Raw genomic sequence first — 16,977 nt, forward strand, 5'->3', positions numbered from 1 at the left:
TCCCCAGCCAGAGCAAAATGGAATTTAAGTAAATTATCCAGCAAGTAAATTAAAAAGACCCATTTGGTTTCATGAGCACTTAAGACCCCCAGCTGGTCATAAACTAAATGGCCTGCTATCACAGATTCCCTTTGACTACACAACAGTGTTATCCCGCTCCAGGCTCAGACTCACACACTGCAGGAGGCAGAAAGGCTGCAGGGCATTTGATGGAAACTAGAAAGTCACGCTGGGTTTGTCCTGGGTTTAACATGAAACAAAATGCTAGGGGTGAAGTACCTAGTTTTGAATCCAAGAGAATTAGCTAGCTGGCTGCTGGACGCTCTGAATATTCCCACCTGCAAATTCCTTGGAATTTGGACGTGCCAATGATTCTGTATTCACCGCATTCCGTAAGCATGTGAGACCAATTAACTATGAAAAATCATGCGGGGGATTTTCCCAGTAATTCCATTAATCTCAACAGATCGCTAAATGTCACCCAACAGTGGAAAATCTCACTGCCATTTAAAATTAGCCACAATTAATTGGAATGTTCCTAACACAAAGAGGTGATGGATGCCCCAATTACTCTGATTTGATTAATTTCCATTATCTACCTGTAACAAAACATCACATGACCCCCATACAGATACAACTATTATATATCCATTATAATTTTTTTCTTGTAAAAAGTCTCACTCTATGGCCCTCGGTAGAGTGCCGTGGCGTCACACAGCTCACAGCAACCTCCAACTCCTGGGCTTAGGCAATTCTCTTGCCTCAGCCTCCCAAGTAGCTGGGACTGCAGGTGCTCGCCACAAAACCCGGCTATTTTTTTTTTGTTGAGACAGAGCCTCACGCTGTTGCCCTGGGTAGAGAGCCATGGCATCACAGCTCACAGCAACCTCCAACTCCTGGGCTCAAGCGAAGTCTCCCAAGTACCTCCGCCTCCCAAGTAGCTGGCACTACAGGTGCCCACCACAACGCCCAACTATGTTTTGGTTGCAGCCGTCATTGTTGTATGGCGGGCCCGGGCAGGATTCAAACCCGCAGGATGCAAACCCAGTAGCTCAGGTGTATGTGGCTGGTGCCTTAGGCGCTTGAGCCACAGGTGCCGAGCCGTGCATGGCTATTTTTTTGTTGCAGTTTGGCTGGGGCCGGGTTCGAACCTGTCGCCCTTAGTATATGGGGCCAGCGCCCTACCCACTGAGCCACAGGCGCCACCCTAAAAATTTAATTAAATAAAACTAGCCAAAATTATAAGGGATACTAACAATAAGATCTCCTTTTTTTGAAACAGTATTTGTTTTGTTAGCATACTAGGCTTAGGCTCGGCATCTGTAGCTCAAGCTGCTAAGGCGCCAGCCACATGCGCCAGAACTGGCGGGTTCGAATCCAGCCGGGCGTTGTGGCGGGCCCTATAATCCCAGCTACTTGGGAGGCTGAGGCAAGAGAATCGCTTAAGCCCAAGAGTTGGAGGTTGCTGTGACGCCACGGCAGTCTACCCAGGGTGACAACTTGAGACTGTTTAAAAAAAAAAAAAAAAAAACCTACTAGGCTTGGACCTGTGTTTAACAAGGAAGCCTTAATAACACCATGGTTAGACTCTAACCTGCTTTTCCAAGCCATAATTTTACACTATTAAAGCAAATAAGTGATCAAATCTCTCATCCATTCACCTGATACGATCTTTTTCTGCACACTAAGTCCCCTTTGAAACAGCTGAGAAAAATCTTTCAGTAAAAGCTTCAAAGATCAGCTTATGAACTCAAATTTAAATTTCACCAGTTGAATTAGGTCAAATGAAAGGAACTCAAATAGTTGCTGCCCAATGAAAGCCCATTATTTGTAAGTCATCCATTCCCTCCCACCTTAAAACACTTCTTTGACCCAATTATTGAAAACCTACATATAACAAAGTAAAAGGATTAATTTCTATTCTTCAACCACCCAATCCCAGGTTTTCAAAGAAAAACCTATTTACGGAATATTTACCAAAGTCAGAAAGGAAAACCAAAGTCTGCATCGTTATGAATCAGCTTTATTCCACTTTAACTAGGTTGCATACAATTACATCAATTGGTTCAATTGTTTCAAAACACACTCTAGAACTAATCAAGACAAAGTTTAGCATAGAAAAGTTGTAAGAAATAGGTTCCTAAACTACAGAAGTTACAAAATTCAAAAAGAGCATTAAAAACTAAATTTGAGAACCCCCTTTATTGTTCAAAGAAATACTTTCTGTAAAAATATATGCAATTTTTACAGACATACAAGTTGTTTTTGTCTTAAAAACTGAGGATATTCCATACCTGTAAGTAATTATTAAGACTTAAATCAAGTATTCATGGTCATTACACTAGACTAATAAACTAAGAATCATTCAAACGAAGCTAAATCAAGTATTCGTGGTCATTACTAGGCTAATAAACTAAGAATCATTCAAATGAAGCTAAGGTACAACAGGTATGAAAGTCCTGAACACTTGAACTTTCTATTCCTCAAGAAAACAAGAATTTGTGAGCATATTTAATGAATTCTATGACTAATCCAACTACTGGCCACACTCCTGGTCTCAACAAGGAAATGTCTTTTCAGCCTACGGTCTTCATGAAATCTAAAAGTCCTCCTCCATGGCCCGTTTGCTTGTTGTTGAACTGAACTTTGCTTCTTTCAGAAAGTGACTCTTCAATCAAAGGGGACCACTTTTCCCATGTATTTATTCTTGTAAAAGTCACATTCCTCTTGCCACTTCCTTTTCTGGGTAGGCTGCTCTTGCAAATTACATACAGCTTAGGGTAGTTTAAGTCCAACTTCATAAATCCATTTGATTTCACAGGTGAATGTGGTTCTGGTGGCCGTTGTTGGTTAGAAGTAAATCATCGCACTTACAAGCCTATCTTATTAGATAGGCCAAACCAGCTCCTACTCCAGCGACACCTGCAAAAGCCAGCAGCACATTTCTGATGCTGCTTTCCAGGTCTTCCAGGTGGAAGAACTCCACAAAACCATCCCAGCCTCTTTGTTTCACTAGCCAGTCCCGTTTTGTCCTTATAAGGACATTTGTGATATTTTCTGCTAATGGCTCGATGCAGCTTTCTTGGTTTATGCTCTTCAGGTGTTTGGCCACAAAGGCACCGAAAGAAATCAGAGTCACAATCCTGCCCCAGTTTGTTACGCCGTAACTGAAAACATGGACCATCACTCCAGACAAAGATTTGACGTCGTTTGCGGTTTTGATGTCCAGCTTGCGAAGCATCCCTCGGAAGGCCGTCTGGTGGTTGCGCTGCACTTCGTCTCCCACGCGGCGCAAGGTCTCGAGAGCCTTCCTGCTGGCGGCTCCTGCCCTGCCCATTGGCTTCGCCTCTTTGGTGCCGGTCGCCTGCTCCCGAAGGTACCGAGAGATGATCTCCAGCGACTGCTGGTATAACTCATCCTCTTCTGCTGGGGGAGGTGTCGAAGGAAGTGACCCGTCAGTGTTGGGGCCGTTACCGGCCTCCCCGGCCAACTCCAGCAAAGGCAGGACCTCCGGCTGCTTCCTGAGAGGCTCCGGCTCGTACGCGTCCAGCTCACCTTCGGGCGACATGATGGCATCGGCAGCAGGGGCTTCCATCTCTGGTAGCGACGTGCGGAGGGTCGGCGCGAAGAACAGCAGCCTCGTGAAAGTGGCAGTGACGTCGGAGACCTGAGCACTAATGGGCTCCGGCCGCGCGGCCCTAAGAGCATTTGGTGCGAGGGAGGCCGGGCCTCGCGCCAGGGCTTCAGCCAATCACCGCACCGGCTTCCCCTCCCCCATCTCTCTCCTCCTTCTCGGCAGCCAAAAACCGCCCTCCTGGGGGTGTGGCGCTGCCGGGGCCAGCCCCTAGCCCGGCGCCCCCCACAGTACAGGTTGAGTCCCATCCCTGCGTTTCTCTTGAGGCCAAATATCGCAGGCCGCCGGCGACTCCTGCCAATAAGATCTACTCTTAAACTTTCTGGCTACACCTCTCAACTGTGTAGAGCTAATCCACTGAGTGATCTTCGAATCACTGAAATTTATTTTTATATTTATTTGTATGTTTATTTCAGGTTAATATGGGGGTACAAATGTTGAGGTTACATTGTTTTCACTTCTAAGGTAATAATCAAGTTGTAGTTGAGCCCTTCACGCAGGAAGTGTCCTATATACCCTCACATTGTACACCTTAGGTGAGAACTTGCCAAATCCCCTTCCCGCCTTTCTTTTCCCGTCTCCTCCTCCCATCACTTGAATATACCTGTGCTTTTCTTTCATGCGGGCATGTAGTTGTTTATATATTGTTTTCATATTAGTAATAAATACCCTGGATACTTGCTTTTCCTTTTTTTTTTTTTTTTTGAGACAGAGCCTCAAGCTGTTGTCCTGGGTACAGTGCCATGGTGTCATACCTCACAGCGACCTCCTGGGCTTAAGCGATTCTCTTAAGCCCCCCAAGTAGCTGGGACTACAGGTGCCCGCCACAGTACCCAGCTAGATACTTGCTTTTCTACTCTAGTGATACTTTAAAAATTATGTTTCAGGGCGGTGCCTGTGGCTCAGTCAGTAAGGCGCTGGCCCCATATACTGAAGGTGGCGGGTTCAAACCCGGCCCCGGCCAAACTGCAACCAAAAAATAGCCGGGCGTTGTGGCGGGCGCCTGTAGTCCCAGCTGCTCAGGAGGCTGAGGCAAGAGAATCCCTTAAGCCCAGGAGTTGGAGGTTGCTGTGAGCTGTGTGAGGCCACGGCACTCTACCGAGGGCCATAAAGTGAGACTCTTGTCTCTACAAAAAAAAAGAAAAAATATGTTTCAACTCCATCCAGGTTAATACAAAAGATGTAAAGTCTTCCTTTTTTATGGATGAATAGTGAGGTGTGATGCCACGGCACTCTACCGAGGGCTATAATGTGAGACTCTGTCTCTAAAAAAAAAAAAAAAAATCAGTGTCTACAAATCAGTAGCCTTTATATAGGCCAATAACGTCAAGCTGAGAATCAAATCATGTTATCCATGGTATTCATATACCACAGTTTGTTAATTCATTCCTGAGTTGGTGGGCATTTAGGTTGTTTCCACATCTTGGAGATTGTGAATTGAGCTGCAATGAACATTCTAGTCCTAATGGTAAAATGATATTTTTTTCTGGGTAGATACCTAGCAATGGGATTGTGGGATCAAATGGAACGTCTACTTTAGGTTCTTTGAGAATTCTCCATACTTCTTTCCATAGAAGATCTATTAGTTTGCAATCCCACTAGCAGCACAAAAATGTTGCCTTCTCTCCATATCGGCACCAGCATCTGCAGCTGAAGGACTTTGTGATGTGGACTATTCTCACTGGGGTTAGGTGGTATCTTAGTGTGGTTTTGATTTGCATTTCTCTAATGCTTAAGAACAATGAGCATTTTTTCATGTATTTTTTGGCCATTCCTCTGTCTTCTAGAAGTTTCTGTTCAAGTCTCTTGCCCACTATAAAAGGAATTGTTTGCTCTTTTCTTGTTGATTAATTTGAGTTCTCTGTAGATTCTAGTTATCAGTCCTTTGTCAGATAAATAGCATACAAATATCTTCTCCCATTCTGGCTGGCTGTTTGCTTTAGTTGTGGCACCCTGAGCTGTGCAAAAGTTTTTTTACCTTGATCATGTCCCATTTATTTATTTTTGCTGTTGCTGCAATTGTCAAGGAGGTCTTCTTCATACAATCTTTTCCCAGGCTGATTTTGTCAAGAGTTTTTCCCACACTTTCTTCTAGGATTTTTATTGTTTCATATCTTAAATTTAAATCTTTTATCCAGTGAGAGTCGATTTTTGTCAATGGTGAGAGGTTCAGGTCCAATTTCAGTCTTCTACATGTGGCTAACCAGTTCTCCCAGCACCATTTATTAAATAGGGATTCTTTTCCCCAGTGCATGCTTTTGTTTAGTTTATCAAAGAGCAGATGGCAATATGTGACTGGGTTCATCTCTAGGTTCTTCATTCTATTTCACAGATATATATCTCTATTTTTGTGCCAGTACCATGCTGTTTTAATCACTGTAGCCTTACAGTATAAACCTGATGCGATGCCTCCGGATTTTTAATTTATTTTTAAAATATTATCATTATTTAAAAAAATTATCATTATTATTATTTTTGCAGTTTTTGCCCGGGGCTGGGTTTGAACCTGCCACCTCCAGCATATGGGGCCAGCACGCTACTTCTTTGAGCCACAAGTGCCACCTGATTTTTTATTTCTTAAAATTGCACTGGGTATTCAGGGTTTTTCCTGGTTCCACACAAAACAAAGTACTATTTTTTCAAGTTCTTCAAAGTATGATGCTTGTGCTTCGATGTAGATTGCATTAAATCTGTAGATTGCTTTGGATAGTATGGACATTTTAACAATGTTGTTTCTTCCCAGCCATGAGCGTAGTATGTTCTTCCATTTGTTAACATCTCCAGTTTCTTTTCTCAGGGCTTCATAGTTCTCCTTATAGAGCTCCTTCACCACCTTTGTAAGATACATTCCCAGGTATTTCTTTTTTTTTTTCACTTTTTGGCCAGGGCTGGGTTTGAGCCTGCCACCTCCAGCATATGGGGCTGACGCCCTACTTCTTTGAGCCACAGGTGCCGCCTGGTATTTCATTTTCTTTCAAAGTTACTGTGAAGGGTATTGTGTCTTTGATTTGATTCTCAACATGACTGTTATTGGCCTATATAAAGGCTACTGATTTGTGGAAACTGATTTTTTTTTTTTTTAGAGACAGAGTCACTCTGTCGCCCTTGGTAGAGTGCTGTGGCATCCCACAGCTCACAGCAACCTCCAGCTCTTGGACTTAGGCGATTCTCTTGCTTCAGTCACCCAAGTAGCTGGGACTACAGACGCCCGTCACAACACCTGGCTATTTTTTGTTGCAGTTTGGCTGGCGCCCGGTTCGAACCATCACCCTCCGTATATGGGGCTGGTGCCCTACTCACTGAGCCACAGGCGCCACCCTGTGGATACTGATTTTGTATCCTAAGATGTTACTATATTTCTTGATCATGTGTAAGAGCCTTGTGGTTGAGTATCTGGGGTTTTCCAGGTATATAAGATCATGTCATCTGCAAAGAGTGAGAGTTTGACCTCCTCTGACCCATTTGAATACCCTTATACCCTTGATCTCCTTCTCTTGCCTAATTGCACTAGCTATGACTCCCAGCACTATGTGGGTCCAGTTCCAGTTCTAAGTGGAGAAGCTTCCAGTTTTACTCCATTCAGTATGATATCAGCTGTCAGTTTGTCATAGATGGCTTCAATCAGTTTAAGAAATGTGCTACCCATACATATATTTATAAGTGTTCTTGTTAGAAAAGGACACTGAATTTTGTTGAATGCTTTTTCTGCATCAGTTGAGAGAATCATATGGTCTTTTGCTTGCTTTGTTTTTTTTGAGACAGAGCCTCAAGCTGTCGCCCTGGGTAGAGTGCAGTGGCATCACAGCTTACAGCAACTTCCAACTCCTGGGCTCAAGCAATTCTCCTGCCTCCGCCTCCCAAGTAGCTGGGACCACAGGCGCCTGCCACAACACCGAGCTATTTTTTGGTTGCAGCCGTCATTGTTGTTTGGCGGGCCCGGGCTGGTTTCAAACCCGCCAGCTCAGGTGTATGTGGCTGGCGCCTTAGCCATTTGAGCCACAGGCGCCGAGCCCTTTTGTTTGTTTTTATTTATGCTTTGAATTTATGGTCTTGCATATGTTGAGCCAAACTTGTATAAAACCCACCTAATTATGATGTATATTTTTTAATGTGTAGCTGTATTCTGTTTGCTAGGATCTTATTGAATATTTTTGCATCAATAGTCATTAATGATATTGGTCTATAGTTTTCCTTTTCTTATTGGGTCCTTTTCTGGTTTTGCAATCAGGGTGGTATTTGCTTCACAGAATGTGTTGTTCTCTATGTTTTGGAATAGGTTATACAATATAGGCACTTGTTCCTCTTTAAAGGTTTGGTAGAATTCTAGTATGAACCCATCTGGTTCAGGGCTTTTCTTTTGTGGAAGATTTTGTATTGTTGATACAACTTAATTACTTGATGTAGGTATATTAAAAATTTCTAACTCTTGGGAGGCTGAGACAAGAGAATCACTTAAGCCCAAAGAGTTTGATGTTGCTATGGGCTGTGATGCCACAGCACTCTACCAAGGGTGACATAGTGAGACTCTGTCTCAAAAAAAAAAAAAAAGAAACAAAAAAATTTTCTAATTATTTCTTCTTCTTCTTCTTTTTTTTTTTTTGGGGGGGGCCGGGGCTGGGTTTGAACCCGCCACCTCCAGCATATGGGGCTGGCGCCTTACTCCTTTGAGCCACAGGTGCCACCTTCTAATTATTTCTGATTGAGTTTATGAAGGCATTGTGATTCCAATTATTGGTCCATTTCCTCTACATTTTCAAATTTCTGTGCATAGTTTTTTATAGTAGTCATTGAGTATCTTTTGTATTTCTGTGGTATCAGTTGTTATTTCCCATTTTTCATTTCTGGTTGAGGTTATTAGAGAATTTACTTTTCTATTTCTGGAAAGGGTTTAGAAGGGTTTATCGATTTTATTAACCTCTTCAAAGTGTTTATCGATTTTATTAACCTCTTCAAAGAGCCAGCTTTTTGTTTCATTGATCTTCTGAATGATTCTTGTGTTTTCAATTTCATTTAATTCTGCTCTGATTTTAGTTATTTCTTTTCTTCTGCGAGGTTTGGGATTAGAATCTTCTTCCAGTTGCTTGAGATGGTCCATTAGATTGTTGACTTGCTCTCTTTCTGTTTTCTGGATGAAGGCATCTAATGCTATAAATTTTCCTCTCAGAGCTTCCTTTGCAGTATCCCACAGGTTTTGATAGCTTGTGGCTTCATTGTCATTTTGTTTGGTGAATCTAATGATTTCCTTCTTAATTTCATCTTTAACCAAGTTGTCATTCAGCATAAGGTTAGTTTCCATGATTTTATGTGGGTATAGAGATTTCTGTTAGAGCCAAGTTCCACTTTTATTCCATAATGGTTTGAGAAGATACAAGGTATAATTTGTTTTCTTTTTTTTTTTTTTTTTTTTTGTAGAGACAGAGTCTCACTTTATGGCCCTCGGGTAGAGTGCCGTGGCCTCACACAGCTCACAGCAACCTCCAACTCCTGGGCTTAAGTGATTCTCTTGCCTCAGCCTCCCAAGTAGCTGGGACTACAGGCGCCCGCCACAACGCCCGGCTATTTTTTGGTTGCAGTTTGGCCGGGGCTGGGTTTGAACCCGCCACCCTCGGTATATGGGGCCGGCGCCCTACCGACTGAGCCACAGGCGCCGGCCCTTAATTTGTTTTCTTTCATATTTGTTGAGGGTTGATTTGTGCCATAAGATATGATCAATTTCGGAGGATGATCCATGGGCTGACAAGAAGAACATATTTCATTAGGATGAACTGTTCCGTAAATGTCTGTTAAGCTCATTTTTTTCTAGGGTCATTCTTAAGTCCATTGTTGCTTCCTTGCTTAACTTCTGTTTGGAGGATCTGTCCAGTTCTATCAGAGGGGTGTTAAAATCTCTATTATGGAGTTGGAGGATAACGTATTGTTCAGATCAGTTACAGTTTGTTTTATATATCAAAAAGCATTTAGGTTGGGTGCATAGATGTTTAGCATTGAAATTTCTTCATAGTTCTCTTGACCAGTATATAGTATCCATCATTGTCTTTCCTTATTGTTCTTGGTTTACGTCCAGTTGTATTTGCAAATAAGATTTCAACTCCTGGCAAGTCTCTTGCCCATATAGAAATGGGGTTAATACTAGTATGCAATCAGTATATAATCACCTACACATTCATAGGAATGGTAAAACATAACTGTAGTCCAGAAAGAAGGAGGGTAGAGGAAAGGGGTGGATGGGAGGGGGAGGCTGGGAAGAGGGAGGGTTTGGGGGGGATTCAACCTAATGTGCATAATGCAATGATACATTTCTATACTATTATGAATAGAATATGAATGTTTTTGCCACAACAAATAAGCAAGGAGATGGTTATGTTAATCAGTTAGATGTAAGCATTCCACATTGTATATATCAACACATTTGTACCCCATAAACGCATTAATGTACACAGTTATGATTTAATAAAGAATTAAAAAAACAAAGGGGGGCAGCTGACTTCCTTTCCTTCCCCTGAATGCTAGCAGGCTTAGCCTAGATCATTTTAAACATAATACTTGTTTCTCAAGGACAGGCAGGTGGATTGCTTGGGGTCAGGAGTTTGAGACCAGCCTGAGCAAAAGTGAGACTCCATCTCTAAAAATACCTGGGCACTGTGGCAGGTACCTGTAGTCCCAGCTACCTGGGAGGCTGAGGCAAGAGGATCGCTTGAGCCCAGAAAGTTTGAAGTTGCTATGAGCTAAGACACCACTGCCCTCTACCGGAGAGGGATTGAGTGAGACTCTTGTCTCAAAAAAAAAATACCTGTCTCTCAGGTTAATTTACAAGTCAATCTGTTTCCCTATCTATTCATCCTCCCTAGCAACTACTTGTTGCACCTGTAACCTACATTCTCCCCACCTCCCTTGTTAAAGTTATCTATAACGCATCTGACCATCATTGAGACATGAAGTAATCATGCTTGTGATTCCTCCCATCTGCCTGGTATTTGGAAATAATCCTTTCTCTTATTAATGAGTTGATCTTTCAGGGGGAAAGGGGCAATTTTCCCATGACCCCTACAAACAATAAAATATTAAAAATAGGTTGCTTAGGCTAAAGAGGGTATTGTGAAGAATTGGGCATACAAATAGAATACATTGTGTTTATAGGAAGCAATATTTGAACAGACCACTTTCTAGCTTAATTCTTTTTTTTTTTTTATTGTTGAGGATTCATTGAGGGTACAAGAAACCAGGTTATATGGATTGCATTTGTTAGGTAAAGTCCTTCTTGCAATTGTGTCTTGCCCCCAAAAGGTGTGTCACATACCGAGACCCCACCCCCTCCCTCCTTCCTTCTCTCTGCGCTTCCTTCCTCCACCCCTTCCCTCCTTTTCTCTCTCTCTCTCTCTCTCTCTCTCTCTCTCTCTCCTCTCCCCTTCCCCCACCCTCTAGCTTAATTTTTGCAGTTTTTTTTTTTTTTTTTTTTTTTGGCCAGGGTCAGGTTTGAACCCACCACCTCCTGTATATGGGGCCGGCGCCCTACTTCTTTTTGGTTTTTTTTTTTTTTTTTTTTTTTTGTGGTTTTTGGCCGGGGCTGGGTTTGAACCCGCCACCTCCGGCATATGGGACCGGCGCCCTACTCACTGAGCCACAGGCGCCGCCCAGCGGCGCCCTACTTCTTGAGCCACAGGTGGCGCTCTCTAGCTTAATTCTTGACCGTGCTTCAAATAAATTTGGTTAAAAGGAGACTGTAGTTTGCCAAGAGTAAAAAATAAAATAAAATACATTTAAAAAAATAACCATCCCTCACTTGAAAAATAAACAAACCTATACTTGTACCTGATTGGCCTCACTCTCCATGAAAGAATAGCTTATGGAATGAATAAATACAAGAACTAAGGAATGAACAAATTAATCAATTTGACTTATAAAACACCCCATTCCATTTTACCATAGCAAAATTTTAGGGAAGAATCCAAAACCTGTACTCTATCCCACTTGATTGGGGTTATGTTATCTTCTACTGTTACCATCTTTGTACATTTCTGTCTTGTATTAGCATGTAAGCCCAACTTCATCTCTCCCGTATGCCTACTTGGCATATAGGGGGGTTCGAAGTAACTTTTGCAACTTACCCACATTGAGCTCAGGGCACATATGTTGACAGACAGGACAAAACTTAAGCTTCCTGCTGCTCACAAAGGCAGCCCACATTCCTTTCTCTATTCCTCACCCCTGGGCACAGTCTGAAACTCCACACCAACCCCACTTCCCTGTGACTCTTGGGGAGCCCCTGTCCAGAATAGCAACTCGTGGAGGCCTTTTCCTTAGTGAGGATCCAAATCCACAGCAGGGCTGAGACTTTGGAGACAGAAAAGCATTGCAGGCCTCAGATGGTCCATTTTAGAGAGTAGGCAAAGGCCCAAACACCACCTGTTTTCAATATGAGTTTCTCTGTTACCAAAAACACATTTTTACTTAGGCCTCAAATTAGGCCGAATGCTGAAGCAGCCTCCAGTTCCCCCAGAAGCCCAGCCCTCCCCAGAGTGGGGATCCGCCTGGATAATCAGCTTGCCTGGACCACAGTGGTCTGGCTGGCATCCACTCACAGTGCCCTCAACCCTGAGTGCTCACTCAGCTTATTCCTCTCCAAATAGCCCCCTGACAAGTCTGGCCACATCACTAGACAGGCTCTTGTCTGTTACTAAAGCAGTGATTGGGATGAACCTTAGGTGAATAGCCAGAAGTACAGACTAAAATAAATGGAAAGCATCTCCCTCTTAGCCAGTTGTGAGGAGGTTCTGGAGACCATCTTGGTGGCATGTTCTTTTGAGGGTATAAAACAGCCCAGCTTAATTAAGCTAATGAGTGATTTGGGAACCTTGAAAGTAGTCTCTTGGGCAGTGGCTGTGGCTCAGTGGGTAGGGCGCTGGCCCCATATACCAAGGGTGGCAGGTTCGAACCCAGCCCCGGCTAAAAACTGCAACAAAAAAAAAAAATAGCGGGCGTTGTGGCAGGCACCTGTAGTCCCAGCCACTCGGGAGGCTGAGGCAAGAGAATAGCCTAAGCCCAGGAGTTGGAGGTTTCTGTGAGCTGTGACGCCACGGCACACTACTGAGGGTGATAAAGTGAGACTCTGTCTCTAAAAAAAACCAAAGAAAGCAGCCTCTTGTACCCTTTTCTTCCTCTCCATCCTCGCCTCAAATCCTGAAATGACGATGTCATTGCTTCAGCTTAAAGTTCTGCTCCCTGGGCGGCGCCCATAGCTCAGTGGGGCGCTGGCCACATACACCAAGGCTGGTGGGTTTGAACCCAGCCTGGCCCAGCTAAAATCAATAATGACAACTGCAACAAAGAAATAGCCGGGCATTGTGGCGGGCGCCTGCAGTCCCGGCTACTTGGGAGGCTGAGGCAAGAGAATGGCTAAGCCCAAGAGTTTGAGGTTGTTGTGAGCTGTGATGCCACAGCACTCTACCGATGGCAACATAGTGAGACTCTGTCTCAAAAAAAAAAAAAGCTCTGCTTCTTGTCAAAATGCAGATCCTCCAGGAGGGAGACAGACCATCAGAGCCTCCAGGACCTGTGGGGTGGAAGGTAGGAAAGAGCTGATTTCTGGGGGCCTAGGACAAATCTGGCTTTCCTCACATTTCTTCCCAGACCTAACCTTGGCTTTCACAGAATTCACAAAATTCTGGACAAAATGAGACTTCAACTAGTGACTAGATTATAATGTGGTCTGTATCATTGCTATTCACACTGGGGTCCTCAGACCAGCAGCATTGGCTTCATGGGGCAGCTTGTGAGAAACGAAATCTCCTGCCTCACTCCAGCCCTATTGCCTAAAATACAGGATCTGTATTTTATTTCAGAATATTAGGAGGTACACTTTTTTTTTTTTTTGGTAGAGACAGAGTCTACTGTACCGCCTTCGGTAGAGTGCTGTGACTTCACACGGCTCACAGCAACCTCTAACTCTTGGGCTTACACGATTCTCTTGCCTCAGCCTCCCGAGTAGCTGGGACTACAGGTGCCCGCCACAACGCCCGGCTATTTTTTTGTTGCAGTTTGGCCAAAGCTGGGTTTGAACCCGCCACCATTGGCATATGGGGCCGGCGCCCTACTCACTGAGCCACAGGAGCTGCCTGAGGTACACGTTTTGTTTACATACTTTGTTTTTGTACAGACTGAGTCAAAGTTATAAGTGTGCCCTTCATCCACATAGTGTGCACTGTACCCAGTAGGTGTGACTTTACCCACCTCCTCCTCCTCTAGCTGGATTTTCATTGAGATTTACTTCCCTCTGTGCACTTTAGTATTAATTAATTAGATCCAATTTAGTATTGAGTACATGTGTTTGTTTCTCCATTCTTGTGATGTTTCACTTAGAAGAATGGTTTCCAGTTCCCTCCAGGTTGCAAAAAGATACTTGATCACCATTTTTCATGGGTGAGTAGTATTCCATGGTATGCATATACCACGTTTTAGTAAACCATTCATGTATTTTTTTGGTTGTTGTTTTTTTTGTTTGTTTGTTCTTGGCCGGGGCTGGGTTTGAACCTGCCACCTCCGGCATATGGGACCAGTGCCCCACTCCTTTGAGCCACAGGTGCCATCTTCATGTATTTTTTTTAAGGACATATTAAAATTTGCTTTCATACTTCTTTAGGGAAAAAATATCACACTTTCAGTGAATGAACGAGAAACATTTTTACAGTAGCAGTAGGCTATTATTTTTATCTACCATGCTATGAATTCACAGGGAAGAGGTTCCGGTAGCTTGGGGAGGCACCTTGCCATTGAATGTGACAAAGTATTGATTGACTTTTGAATTCATGGGAAATAGGTTCCAGCACCTTGTATCACTGTTACATGGGGTCTATTGGTTATCCTGTGTGCTATGCTGTACACCAATTATGCCATGAGCTCATGGGGAATAAACAGGTTCCAGCACCTAAGAACATGGGTCCACTGGTGCTCCTGTGTGTTGCGTTATATGCTTATCATGCCATGAATTCATAGGGAATGGGTTCCAGGAGCTCAGGCTCCTTTCTGCTGGTTCTCATGGTGGACTTCTCTGGGTGGAACAGACTGACGCTTCAGTAGAACTCAGGTACCTTTCTCTTTGGCTTCCTTCTTTTTCTGATTTTTTTTTTTTTTTGCATTTTTTGGCCAGGACTGGGCTTGAACCCACCACCTCCAGCATATGGGGCCAGCGCCCTACCCCTTTGAGCCATAGGCACCACCCATTTCTAATCATTTTCCTTCACACGTTTCAGGAAGCTATCTCGGCTCTTAGAGTGCTTAATATGCTCAATACAAACATGAATCCTCTTGGCAAGAATCTTGCCCTTAACTTGTTTACAACAATGCCAACAGCATGCTGGGTAACATTGTAGACTCTTCCAGTTTTGCCATGGTCACATTTGTGTGGCATGCCTTTTTGAACAGTACCCATTCCCTTGATGTCTACAATATCACCTTTCTGGTAGATTCGCATATATGTGGCCAAAGGAAGAACTCCATGTTTTCTAAAAGGCCTAGAGAACATGTATCGGGTGCCTCTCCTCTTTCCCTTTGTGTTTGTCATTTTGATGAATTACTGGAAGATGGTGACTCTGGCCGAAAGGAATTTTTTTTTTTAAAGACAGAGTCTCACTTTGTAGCCCTCAGTAGAGTGCTGTAGCATCACAGCTCACAGCAACCTCCAGCTCTTGGGCTTAGGTGATTCTCTTGCCTCAGCCTCCTGAGTGGCTGGGACTATAGGTGCCCACCACAACACCTGGCTATTTTTTTGTTGCAATTTGGCTTGAGCAGGGTTTGTGTTGCGTGACCGGAAAAGAACAGCAGCTTTGCTCCTGTAATTATTAAGGGTAATCAGGAAACAGACTACACAGCATGGGATGGCATGTAGCAAAGTTCTTTATTCAGGGGTCTGATTTTATACACTTCTAGTCACGTACACACTGAATCTATCACCTGTTAGTTTCACCATTACCTCATTTTACCTATCTGAAATTAACTTGTAAGGAAATATCCTGTTACCACATCAACACAATCACTTCTGCAGTAAACATCCTCTTCTAGACACTGACTAATCTCTGGGGCAGGTATCTAAATAAAGATCACAGAGAAGAAAGCAGCACAGGGGAACAGAGTTAATGGAAGAGTACCTTCAAGCGTTCACTCAGTTTACTCAGTATGAAGTAAGACTATCTCTTTCCTCAGGGCAGAGCACCTAAAGACCTCCGACAATATATATATTTTTTTTTTTGTAGAGACAGAATCTCACTTTATGGCCCTCTGTAGAATGCCGTGGCCTCTCACAGCTCACAGCAACCTCCAAATCCTGGGCTTAAGCGATTCTCTTGCCTCAGCCTCCCGAGCAGCTGGGACTACAGGCGCCCGCCACAACGCCCGGCTAGTTTTTGGTTGCAGTTTGGCCGGGGCCGGGTTTGAACCTGCCACCCTCGGTATATGGGGCCAGCGCCTTACTGACTGAGCCACAGGCGCCGCCCGACAATATGTTTTTAACATATGTCAACCCAAGGCCCGCATCTCTGAGGAAGGGTGGCATGCCCTTTGGCCTCAGGCTTCATGGGGTGCACAACTTCGGAGAATTGGCTTGTGGAATTTTAACTCCAGGCAAGCTAACTCTGCGTGTGTCCCAGGGGGGTCCAGGTCCCTTAAGCCTCTGGAAGAATAGCAAGCCATTTTTTTTTTCTTTTTTGGTTTTTGGCCGGGGCTGGGTTTGAACCTGCCACCTCTGCCATATGGGACCGGCGCCCTACTCCTTGAGCCACAGGCGCCGCCCCAGCAAGCCATTTTAAACTCACACTGAGTTCACTTTGTGTGCTTGATGTAGGATATGTTTATTTCTAAATATTATCCTACAGTTTGAACCTGTCACCCTTGGTATATGGGGCCGGTGCCCTACTCACTGAACCACAGGCACCGCCCATGTCTTATTATTATTATTTTTTGGAGACAGAGTCTCACTGTGTTACCCTCAGTAGAGTGCTGTGGCATTACAGCTCTTGTGCTTAAGTGATTCTCTTGCCTCAGCCTCCCACATAGCTGGGACTACAGGCACCAGCCACAACGCCCAGCTATTTTTTTGTTGCAGTTGTCATTGTTGTTTAGCTGGCCCAGGCTGGGTTTGAACCTGCCAGTCTCAGTGCATGTCGCCAGCGCTGTAATCACTGTGCTGCGAGCACCGAGCCAAAAATCCATTCATGTATTGATGGGCACTTGGGTTGTTTCCACATCTTTGTGATAGTGAATTGTATTGCTGTAAACATTCGAATGCAGGTGTCTTTTTTATAAAATGACCTTTTTTCCTTTGGGTATATACCCAGCAGTGGGATTTCTGGATC

General features: G+C 43.9%; 1 pseudogene; it reads right to left on the reverse strand.

Moving 5' to 3' along the window:
* Positions 1-2,026: 2,026 nt before the first annotated feature.
* Positions 2,027-4,255, reverse strand: LOC128577061 (induced myeloid leukemia cell differentiation protein Mcl-1-like; annotated as a pseudogene).
* Positions 4,256-16,977: the final 12,722 nt, after the last annotated feature.

Source organism: Nycticebus coucang, chromosome X (assembly GCF_027406575.1).
Source record: "Nycticebus coucang isolate mNycCou1 chromosome X, mNycCou1.pri, whole genome shotgun sequence".
Classification (NCBI taxonomy): Eukaryota; Metazoa; Chordata; class Mammalia; order Primates; family Lorisidae; genus Nycticebus; species Nycticebus coucang.